Genomic DNA, 11,576 nt, shown 5'->3' on the forward strand with positions numbered 1-11,576 from the left:
ATCTTTTAACGACTACTGTCAGCATGGTAGTGCACCACTTTACAAAAGCAAAAGTGGTCTCAAACTGGTTTTGTAAAATAAAACACAGTGGATTCTCCAGTCTTTCTAGTCAATGGATCTGAATCCAGTATATGTTAATCATGCTCCATTATTTATGACCTGACAATAGAAAACATTATATATTTTAGAACATTTCAACAGGGCATTTTAACACTGTGACACTGTTTAAATGAGCTCCAAAACAAAAGGTTGTTACAATGTTGTCGTAAAGTGACAATTTTTGCTGGGTAATTAGTATGTAGAATATTGTGCACAAGGACATACAGTAAGTGCATTTAATTGCAAATTAATTGAAAGAAAAACCTATAGTTGAATGTAATGCCAATAGAGATAATACTGTACTGTACAGTAATTAGGGCTAAGTGATATGAATGAAAAACTTATATTTGCAACACTGTATATATTAGTACATATCTAGATGTTTATCTACACAATAAATTAAATAAAAAATAAATATATGACATTTGCACTTCTGATGGTATGTCTCTGACTTAGTAAACTTCACTGCATTAGGTTGTTTGATTTTATTTAATTACAATGTTTCAATGACATATTCAACACAAAACTCTGCTTTGTTAAGTGTCATCAGTCCAGAAACTGAACCATTTCCTCACAAATGATCCATACACACTGTTTTTGGAAGCATATTGTACATCAATAATTATTCTTATATAATAATCTCGTAATAACAGTTTTAATATTACCGTGTTATTAATATTACTTACAGTACATTAGGTCTCAAGTTTCTGTGTCTGGGAAACTAATCCTGATTGTGAAATGAACTGATTTTTATTACTGTTTTTGTGGAGTCATAATGAGCTGTTGTAATAAACCACATTATATAAGAAAGCCTTACACCGAGCATGTCTTGACAGTTCCAGCAGGTGGCGTTATTACTCTTGCAACAGTATTTTAAGCCACAAGGGCTCTCACTGCATGCAGTCGTAAGTGTTAGAAAGTTCACACAGATTCAGCCTAGCTTATCAAATTTAGTCACATCAATATTGTTTCTGTTAAATCTGCATGTATAACTGACTGTCTAACTACTGATAATAACCACGTAATATAGCATTTATTAACAGGACCATTTCCGAACATTTTAAGGCTCTTATGTCCACAATCATATTTTTTTGTGATTAAATATATTGTTGTATGGGAAATACAACAACAAAAATGAAATAGATAAATGTAATACCACTGAATATTTTGCTGTCTCAGGATGTGAAAAAAACATTGTTACTTAAGGAGCCATAATGCACACTTCCTCAGTGGCAGACTATTGTCCTGGCCAGGCAAGAACACTACACTACATCAGGGTACATGGGCTAGACTCTAAACATTGCATTCATCTACAAGTAATTCCAATTTAAGTTGCTCTAAATGAGTGCAGGGGTTGACTGGAAATGATTGGCACTATAGATAGTCAAATCAAGAAACGTTGCTTTTCAGAGGGTAGCCCTATACGGACGGGACTAGGTTCTCAGGGGGACGTCTGTGAAAAATATTTCACACTACTACTCAGTGATAAAACTTTTGCAATGTGGAAAAGTAATTGAAAAAACAGGAGGACCGGTGATTCAGTAGCTCCTCCATTTCCACTCGCTGTTGTGTTTACGCAGATCTCCGTGCGTGGCAGTGGACAAATAGCTAAATGGCTGCGTCCGGACAGAAATAAAATTACAAGAAGACCACAGAGTTTAGTGAAAAACAGTATTTCAGTGATTCAGCCTGTAACTATCTTAGAGGACGTCTGAGAAAAACACATACATGGTCATTCCGGACGGGAATAAAATCACAGGACCCCCTGAAAATAGAAAATTACCCCGGGACCCCCGGAGAAACTAATCCCGTCCGGATAGGGCTATTGTCAGGGTGGCACAGAGATTTTAGGCCTCATGAATCATAAGGTTGGCAACTGCTTATCCTGCCTGGCATCTCTAAACAGCAAACACCATAAATATACTATAACAGATTGTAGAATGATTCGTTTGATTCTGCTCATCTACATTTTTTTTACATAACAGTAGTGGTTGGAAACTAGGGATGTCCCTTATCATTATTTTAGGGGTCGACTAATCTGATGCTTGTTTTTCAGATAAGTTAATTAGTCATAATACAATCATCAGTTGTATTTGTAGCAAAAATGTTGCCAATCACATACAAATTTATAAATTAATTAAAATAATACAAATAACAGTACAAGTAGTTTTTCAACTGATTTATACAATGGATTTTTTATAATCAACATTGTCGATTATGTCAACTCACTGTTGAAAAACTTCCACCTTTTTTCGGGCTAAATGTTCTGCATGACGGTTGCAAAACATTTAAATGGCAGAGTTAATTTTGTATAGTTTAGAATATAGAGTGGCCCTGTCAAAGTCCTGAAATTCTGTAGCAGGGCCTCAAACAAGCAGCTGATAATAGAAAGATCTGTAGAAATCATACATAGACTTGAACTCCTAAAAAGTAAAGATCTCCTGGGCTCAATCTAAAGATCTATTTCTTAGAGCTGTGTCGATATCTTGCAGACATACCGCTAGTGATTGCTATATGAATTCTGAGGCAATCCTGTCTTGTTCTGAGATGAGTGTAACACAGCTGAATTGTGATAAAGAAAGAATTCACTGGAGTGAATGTATATGAACATTTCTTCTCTCTATGAATTTTTAAACAGTCTGAGAAGAGCCGCAAATATATATATATATATATATATATATATATATATATATATATATATATATATATAAACCTCTGCTACAGCCAACCACTTGCCATTAAACTTGAACAGAGATCCCAGACGACAGATCAAAGTGAAAGGGAGTAAAAGAGAATGAGATATCAGTCATCACTGTAAAACACAGCGGCTGCATGGACTGCAGAGATGGACAAAGGAGAAGCTAGACAGCTAATGGAGATGGAGAACTAATTCAGCATGAGCAGCAGCAGCAGTTTTAACATAAATGTGTCAGCACACGACAATCGTACAATAAGCCTCACTGTGAAGAGGGCAGTGTAAAAGTAATCATACAGTGAGACTGTTTGTATTGCTTGGTATTAAAGCACAATTAAATTGAGATCAAATTTGCGTAAAAAAATTGAGTCGTCCAGTGGTCTAAAGCGCTGCCACTATGATCAGGAGATTGCTCAGGAGATTGTTCGAATCCTGTTCATGTAGCTTGCCATCAGCTACCAGAGGGAGCACAATTGGCCTTGCTCTCTTTGGGTGGGTGGATGGCGCTCTCTCCCCACATCACTCCAACTCGTAATGTTGCTCAACACAAGACGTCTGTGAGCTGATGTATCGGAATCGAGTCGCTGCGTTTTCCTCTGAGCGCACTGTGATGCTACTCAGCAAGTTCAAAGTTTATCAGCAGCAGTTCAAAAATAGGCATTGGCTGACTTTACATGTATCGAAGGAGGCATGTGCTAGTCTTCACCCTCCTGGTGTTGGGGCATCACTACTGATAGAGAAAGTCCTACTGAGTGAGTTGGGTAATTGGCTGTGTAAATTGGGAGAAAAAAAGGATAAAAATTAGAAACACAAATTTTGAATTTCAAATCAAGTACTTCTTTCAAGTAAGTTTGTCAGTACACAAAGGTTGTTGAATTAAACACTAAGCAGCCAGACACCCTGTCTATATATAGAATTCATTTACTTTCTTATGTACAGTAATGTTGGCAACAAAATGGGATGCACTAAAGCAGCTGCGTATAGGCTTAAAGTCCTCATGCCCAATGCCTAGTGTTGCCAACCCGATGCCCTCATGATTAAAAAAGCATCACTAAGGTGCCCTGTAAAGTGGCAAACTAAGCCAAAATGCTCTATTGACTGCCCTTCATATGAGAGTAAAATAACTCTTTGAACTGAACTCTTGCGCAACCATATATGATTATGTGCCCTTTAGAGCTAAAAAATCGATCAGGTTTCCTTCTTTGGGTGCCCTTCTTTGGGTGCCCCTTTAATAGAAAAGGCTGCCATTATGAAGTGCCCTCTATGCTGCCTCTACTTGGCAGTGTTCCAAATTATGATTTTTTTCCTGTGACCGTTCTGTATCTCTCAGCTTGTCCAGAAATGCGTGTAAATGTGCTTTTCCTTCCTGACTCTAGGGGTAGCCCAGAAGCAAGACATAGGGATTCTTGCATAATGCTGCATTTAATCAAGGATGATGACTATTTTGTTATACATGAGGCATCATAGGTGGGGTATACTTTTTATTTTTGTTGTGCCCCTTTAAACAGCCTGAATCTGCCAATGGCTAATGTGCTCTTCAGCTTTGGGCTGTGAGGTAGTAGAACTACATTCTGTGCAGTGTTAAAGCACCTATGAATGCATTTAGGTTAAGTTACCTACAAGTAAGTATGGCATTTGTAATCCGACACTGATAATCCAATATCAGCACCTGACCTCATTAATGCTGCTGTGGCTAAATCCAATCAAATCCTGGCAGAAACATTTCAAGGTGGTCAGATCTAGTGGAAAGGTCAGATGCTTGTTTATGTAAAAACAATAATGAGCTTTAATGGTGGATTTGGTAAATAATACAGCAGGGTAGAACCTAGTCAGTAGTCAGGTGACTAGTGCTATTGAGAATGACAGGAACATATTACAAGGAAAGGTGCATTATGGGAGTTATGGGAGTTCCTGCAGTCAGTGGAGACAGAGGGGAGGCCTGAAAGTGTGACAAAGATCTAGTCTAAACTCCCATTATTGGGAGCCCATTATTGTTTGGATAAGCCCATAACAGTGGTCCCCAATCCGTTCCCCAGTTCTCTGATCTGTTCCAGGTCAAATCTAAAAAAAAAAAACTAATTCAGCTAATCAAGGACGTATAAAAACAGTTAGATCATGTTGGAATGCACTCTTACTTCACTTAATGTAAAGTTTTTTTACAGAATGGTTCTTCAGTGGCCGGGTTGTTCCATCTTTTCCGCAAAGGACTGGTGTTGCTGCAGGATTAGATTCCAGCCAAGCATACACACTTCATCAGTTGTTTGAAGACTGACCAACTGATTAAACAAGTGGAATCAACTGTGCATAAGAATCACTTTGGTTTCATTAGGACACCCCGTTCTTTGGGCTCGCTCAGAGAATGTGAGGATTAGGGTTTAGTGCAAAGTCTGTGTGAAGGTACATACATTGCAGTCTTGGAGCAAGGCTGGAGACCACTGGCCTATGCATTAATACAGTTCTCAGCATAGATGTCCTGGATTTATAATTAAACATTTCTATTTGTCTTCCGCATTTGTATATTTTGGCTAAATCACACCCCTCATAATTACTTGGGTTGGCTATGACGATAATTTGGCTTGAACACATATAGAGTGCTGAGAAAATTATATGTAAAGCTGCTTATCTTCTCAGTGTTTGTCCAAAAAAAACCAAGAATAAACACAAACAAATCAACAGCACATTTTGATTTGGATCGGATGCTGGTTTGATGGTATTAGCTCATTAGCTAATTAGGCCATTACAAAGCTTTTCTCCAAAAAGCCCAGTATTCCAGTTCACATTTAATATATGTTGTATACAGTACCAGTCAAAAGTATGGACACATCTGTTGGACACATAAATTCAGTTGTTTTCACTACCTATTCACTTTTTTTTCAGCTTTTTGAGGTAGAGTCACCTGGAATGGATTTCAGTTAACAGCTGTGCTGAACTTGTCAATAGTTACTTACTGGAAGTTCTTGCCCTCTTAGAGTGTTGGAGAGCATCAATTGTGTTTAGTAAAGGTAGAGTTAGTATACAGTTAATAGCCATGTTTGAGTAATGTTCTTATCCATATTCTGGTAAGAACTACACAATTAAGTAAGCAGTTGATCCAAAAAAATTCAAGAACTTTGAAAGTGTTTTAAAGTGCAGTTGAAAAAATTATGATGAAACTGGCTCTCATCAGCTCCGTTCCAGAAAAGGAAGACCAGGCATTACCTCTGTTGTACAGGATACGTTTATTAGTATTACCACTGATGCATCCCAGATAAAAATCTTTGGTTTGTGTAACTCAGTGGCTGGAGTTCAAAGAGAAGCCATGGACAAAACCTGTGTTCTTGTAATCCCTATGTGGCATGGCACTGAAAGCATACTTTCAGCTGAGATAAACAGTATTAAATGTCTCCAAATATGATGTTTTAATGTTTAAAAACAACCACTGATCTTCTGTTGCAGAAGTTTCACTGTGAACGTAAACTGACCCTCAGTTCTGCATATATGTTCTGTCTTGCTTTAGAAAAGAAGCTGGTACTTGTGCACCAAATTCATGCAGGATCTTTTTTTTGACAGTTATCGTAACTTACTGTGGTGAGAGATGCCTACAGATCCTTTGATGTTAACCTGGGCTACTTGGAGAGTCCTTTGACCATTTCTCGGTCAGCGGGTGATCTGAATTTACTGTGACGGCATGCTGTCGTAGATGGCCATTGATGTTGAAATTTCTCCCCTTGCAGATAAACTGCTATGCTGTGCCATGTGTGTAGACCTGCTCTGACACGGAGACATCAGCGGTGTTTCTTTAGAGATCTGAGGGCTTTACTGATCTTCGTCTGACCTGGAACTATGTTGATCTACTGCTTTAATAAAAAATAAATATATTATTATGTGTTATCAGTATATTAAAAAAACATGAATAAAACATTTTGTGATTTATTGTAAATATATAATCCTGGCTAGACCAATTGATCTTTTATCAATATTTTTATGTTAAGTTGTTAAATAAAATGCCCTGATTTCCTTTTATGGGGGGTTCATTGAAAAATGATAAACTCTGCTGGTATTTGCTGGTTTATGGCACACAAAACACAACAAATGGTTTACAAAAACACACAGATTCCAAATACTACAGCATAGCTTTTTTACACTGTAGCAAAATCACTGTAATTATGCTAGATTCAAGACCACCTCAGGTATGTCATGTACACACTGAATTTGCCAGTGTTAAATCAACACTAATTAGTGTTAAACTAATGTTATAAATCTTTAAACGTAACACCAACAGTGCTGACTTAACATTTAGCAAATGTACTGTATATGACTCATAAGTATGACATGTTATGTCATGTATGTCCTGTATATTTGTCAGGAACAGGGATGGTGTTCTCTGGTCAGTTTGACTTGGTGCATGTTTAATTATCCAAAATATGTCTGAAACCAAACAAATCCCAACAAGCAGTGTGAATATTTCTATACTAACTCCATTACTAATTATTATATCAATATTTAGTGCAATTGTGTTCCTTACCTCTAACAGGTAATGTTTTAAATAGGATAATTTGTTCATTTTCCATAAAAAAATGTTCAAACTTTTTTTAATGTTTCACTACTTTATTACTTTTGAAAGACCAACATATAAAACACAATAGTTTTACGTAACATTGAAACATAACATTGCAATTCTGTATTAGTTTTAGTTTTTGCAAGGGGTGGTTGCAAATATGCGAGATTAACCATTTTCATATTATGAATTGATTACACTAATTAAGACAATCAGAAGAAGTTTCATACTGAAAACATACTTTTAAATTTTTTTCCTAGATCTTCAATCTTTAAAACAGGTCAATTTGACCCAGAACATAACAGTGGTCTGGGTCAGAAAAGGCTTTTTTAATATTTACTTATGCAATTATAGCTAAAAGTGGAGCATTTACGTGTGAAAAACATTGCATGTATGAGCATTGGGTGAGTAGGGTTACTATCTTTCAGAAATGTGAATAAAGGACATCCTCCAAGGCCGACTCCTGTGGGTTGTGATACCTGCAGCAGTGGTATGTTTTATTTTGTGATGGTTTTTAGTAAAGATGTAACGAAGAAAGCAATTAGTCATACTTAAAGCTAGAAATGTTGTATTAACAGTGAACATATTCTCTTATCTTAAGAGTGTGCAACAATAAACTTTTAAAATATAAAATAAATTAATTGAAAACGTATTATTGGATTTAGTGTTGATGTGTGTTTGACAAACATGGATGTATTGGACATTTATGGTATTGGTTTAATATGGGACGCAACATTCAACTGCCAAATAAAGGACATTTCTGTAAATTCTGTGTATTATGCAGTAGTAGGTCCAGTATCCTTTTTAGTCATGAATGAGAGTAAATCATAAAAAGATTCACAACTTATAACCAGTTTACAGAGTTTTCAGCATTTTTATTTATATGCCTCCATCATGGCTCTTCAAAAGATTCCTACTTGTAAATACAAGTTTGTAGTGGCATTCATGTGCACCTGTCTTGGAAATAAGATATTCCTGACATGAACTGAGGGCAGCATTGTTCTTAAAACTCTCTGGAGAATGTTGTTATTCTCGTGTTTTGTAATCTCAGCATTATGTACTGTTAGCAAGCTAAGAAAATTGTAGCCTTCCCTGTGTTTGGCTTTTTCAAATCTTAGCAGTGCAAAAAAAAATCTATATTTTCCCTTCTTATGTATCTTTAGGTAGAAGTTCAGCTGAGGTAGTCCAGTTCGTTTTTGAAAGAGCAAACAATCAAAAGAAGGACTGGTAAAAGCTAGTCATGGATCGTAGCCTAGCATGTGTCCCTTTGTTTTCCTGAGGATTTTGCCTTGTTGTTGTTGACACTGGTACAGTGAAATTTAGTAGCACATAGCAAACCCTTATTACCACTAGTTATTAACTATTAGCTAACTAATCTGATAATTCATTATATTACACTGGTCAGACAAGCAAACATCCATTCAGAACTATTTAAAGTAAGTTGTATATACTGCAAGGCTCTCTTTGCAATTAAATGCTTCATATGAAAACAAAGCATGCTGGCTATAAACAGTAGCTCTGATGAGCAGAACAATAGAAGCAATCATCAAGAACAACAGTTATTTTTTTATTTTACAATGAAAAGACTGTGTGACATTGACAAGGAAGCTAGCAGGAGTTCAAGAATACACATCCAGAAACCAAGCCCAAGTGAGTACTTTATAACACAACTCCATCGTCAGCGGAAATGTCACTGAAATGGCCATGGTTACTGAGGGTAGCGCCGATTAACACAGTTTTCAGAGTGTAATTGCAATGTTCTTTTCTATTTTCAAGCATAACGCTCAGTTTTAACCTTAAAACCCCAATACTCTTAAAAAAAAAAATACTTGCTGAGAAACAACCACAACTAGTTTTAGTTTTGATGCACTGTGAAAAGGAAGTTTTAATCTAAATCTAAAAATAAAGTTATTTTTTTAAAAAGTTTTTTTTAAGGCATAAAAAGTTCAAATCTAAAAGTTTATTTTTAATTCAAATTCATAACTTAACATTTTTTGGTCTAGAATTTTTGATGTAGTTAAAGTAACTCATTTTGTTTATACTGTACATATCTTTTGGATGCCTGTTCAATTAACCATATTTATTATATGTATAAAATAGAAGAACACCACATAATGTAAATGTTCAAGACCATTGTTCCTCTTTTAAAACATTAAAACCAAGAGCTATTTAGAATCCTTAGTGTAAGGGTCTTTTTATGGGTCCACACTTAAATATTTACTGTTAAATACACTGTCTTAATTTTATTTTGTAATGTATACATAATATTTATAGAAGTTACAAATAATTTAGACATAGAATGTATGCTGTCTAAAATTGGCCATCAAAGTGATTCGGGGTAAATGGCATCATGATGGCTCCCCCCTTCAAGCAGCCTCCGTGTAATGGATGAATCATGATGACATAAGAATATGCTGTCATAATTGTCTTTAATAAAACACATGCATGCGCGCACACACACACACACACACACACACACACACCTGTTCAATTGTATAAGATAACGAAGTCGCCACAATTTAAAAGATACCTGGATGATAAGATTAAATTGAGACCTCCAGATTAGTCAGAGGAAAGATAATTTACATGCAATAAACTAATGACTAATGTTAGACATCTATTGAAGAATAAAAGGCAAAACCAATGATCACTGTACAATTACCTATTCTACACAGTTGCTATCACACTCCCAATGTCAGACAATATCATTCAGGCTCATGTGTTTGAGAATGTTTCCCTCCAGGTGGGTGGGATCACTCAGCCAATGCAGGTGTCTGTTAGCTGATGTAATTGTTGGCTGAAGTTAGTGTTCTTCTCCAAGCATGTTCTGCTATCCAATGACGGTGCATTAGCAGCAATTTAAGGGCGTTTTCACACTTGTCCCAAATAAATGAATCTGCAGCCAAGACTCAAGATTCTGAGTTTGTTTTGGGGGAGGAGCTCATTATTATATTTATAGTTTTACAAAAGCTATGACCAGCGTCTGCTTTTAATTATTTTTATTGGATACAAACATTTGAGTTGCAAGAAACTGCCATTATCGGATGCTCTGCATTTCACTTTGCAGGACTTATGAAAAGCTTTTTTTTATCCAGTATCTGCACTCACTTAACAAAGCTGAGTTTATTCCAGTAATCTCACTCTAGTCCTATCAAAGTGTGTGTTTTTAGGCATTAGATATTAATATATTGATGTAACAGGGAGAAATGTACGATAATATGTTGAGCTGTCACATTACAAACAGAAACAATCAGACAACCCCACACATAGCACCAGGAGCAGATAACTTTCACATCTGCAGTCAGCTTGAAATTATGGGGAGGATTGGGGGGAGTCTGAGCCCCCTAATTAAGACTTAAACAGCCCAATAGTGGTAAAAACAATGGTTTTATAAAGGGGTCAAAACATTTATATATCCTACTTACCTATAATCTTAAGTATTAAATAGATTTACAGTGTCTATACCTTGGAGAATCTTAAGAATTGTACAAATCTTACATAATACAAAAAAAGTGGATCATACCATTCCTTGTTATTTAACATTTCTCTCATCTGTTTGCCTTGCTCATATTATAGGTCATGTGTGTTGAATCTTCTTTATGGTAACACCTGAATACTGATATACGATTATTCAATATTATTTTATTCCACCTTAAATGCTGCTGTGGAGATGTTGGAGATATAAGGCACTTTTTTGGTGTTAAAAATAGTAGGAGGAAAATTGGTCCTAGTCTGAATCAGTCTGAATCAGTACAGTATTGAGTGGTGATAATGGAAACAGTTTTACATGTAATTGTAATAAGGAAATAAAGAATGTGCAGGCAGGACCTACTATCAAGGAAGTGAGTTTGAAAGGACGTCTCGCTGGACTGGTTTCCTGTTCCATCCTGAAAAAGAACTGGGCCCTCCTATTTTTCATTGTATAATTTGAACCCCAGCGGACCGCTAACAGACCACTCTTGGGCTCGAAAGCAGCTTTCAAAATTCTCTACTCTCAATATTGTCTAAATTTTACTTACTGAGGATTGTGGTGATGCTTCAGTCTAGTATCTCCTTTAAACTTTAATGGTTTAAAAAGATCAGCTGAGGCCATGCGCCAAAAGCCCCTACACGCTCTACTTACAGACAGTAAGCTCTGTGCTTTTCCATTTCTGCTGTCGGAAACCAGCTTTCCATCTGTTCCTTCATATCCCAGTGCCTGAATGACTAAAGCCAGTGAATTCACAAAGAACAGAATCATATTAC

Source organism: Astyanax mexicanus, chromosome 16 (genome assembly GCF_023375975.1).
Source record: "Astyanax mexicanus isolate ESR-SI-001 chromosome 16, AstMex3_surface, whole genome shotgun sequence".
Lineage (NCBI taxonomy): Eukaryota > Metazoa > Chordata > Actinopteri > Characiformes > Acestrorhamphidae > Astyanax > Astyanax mexicanus.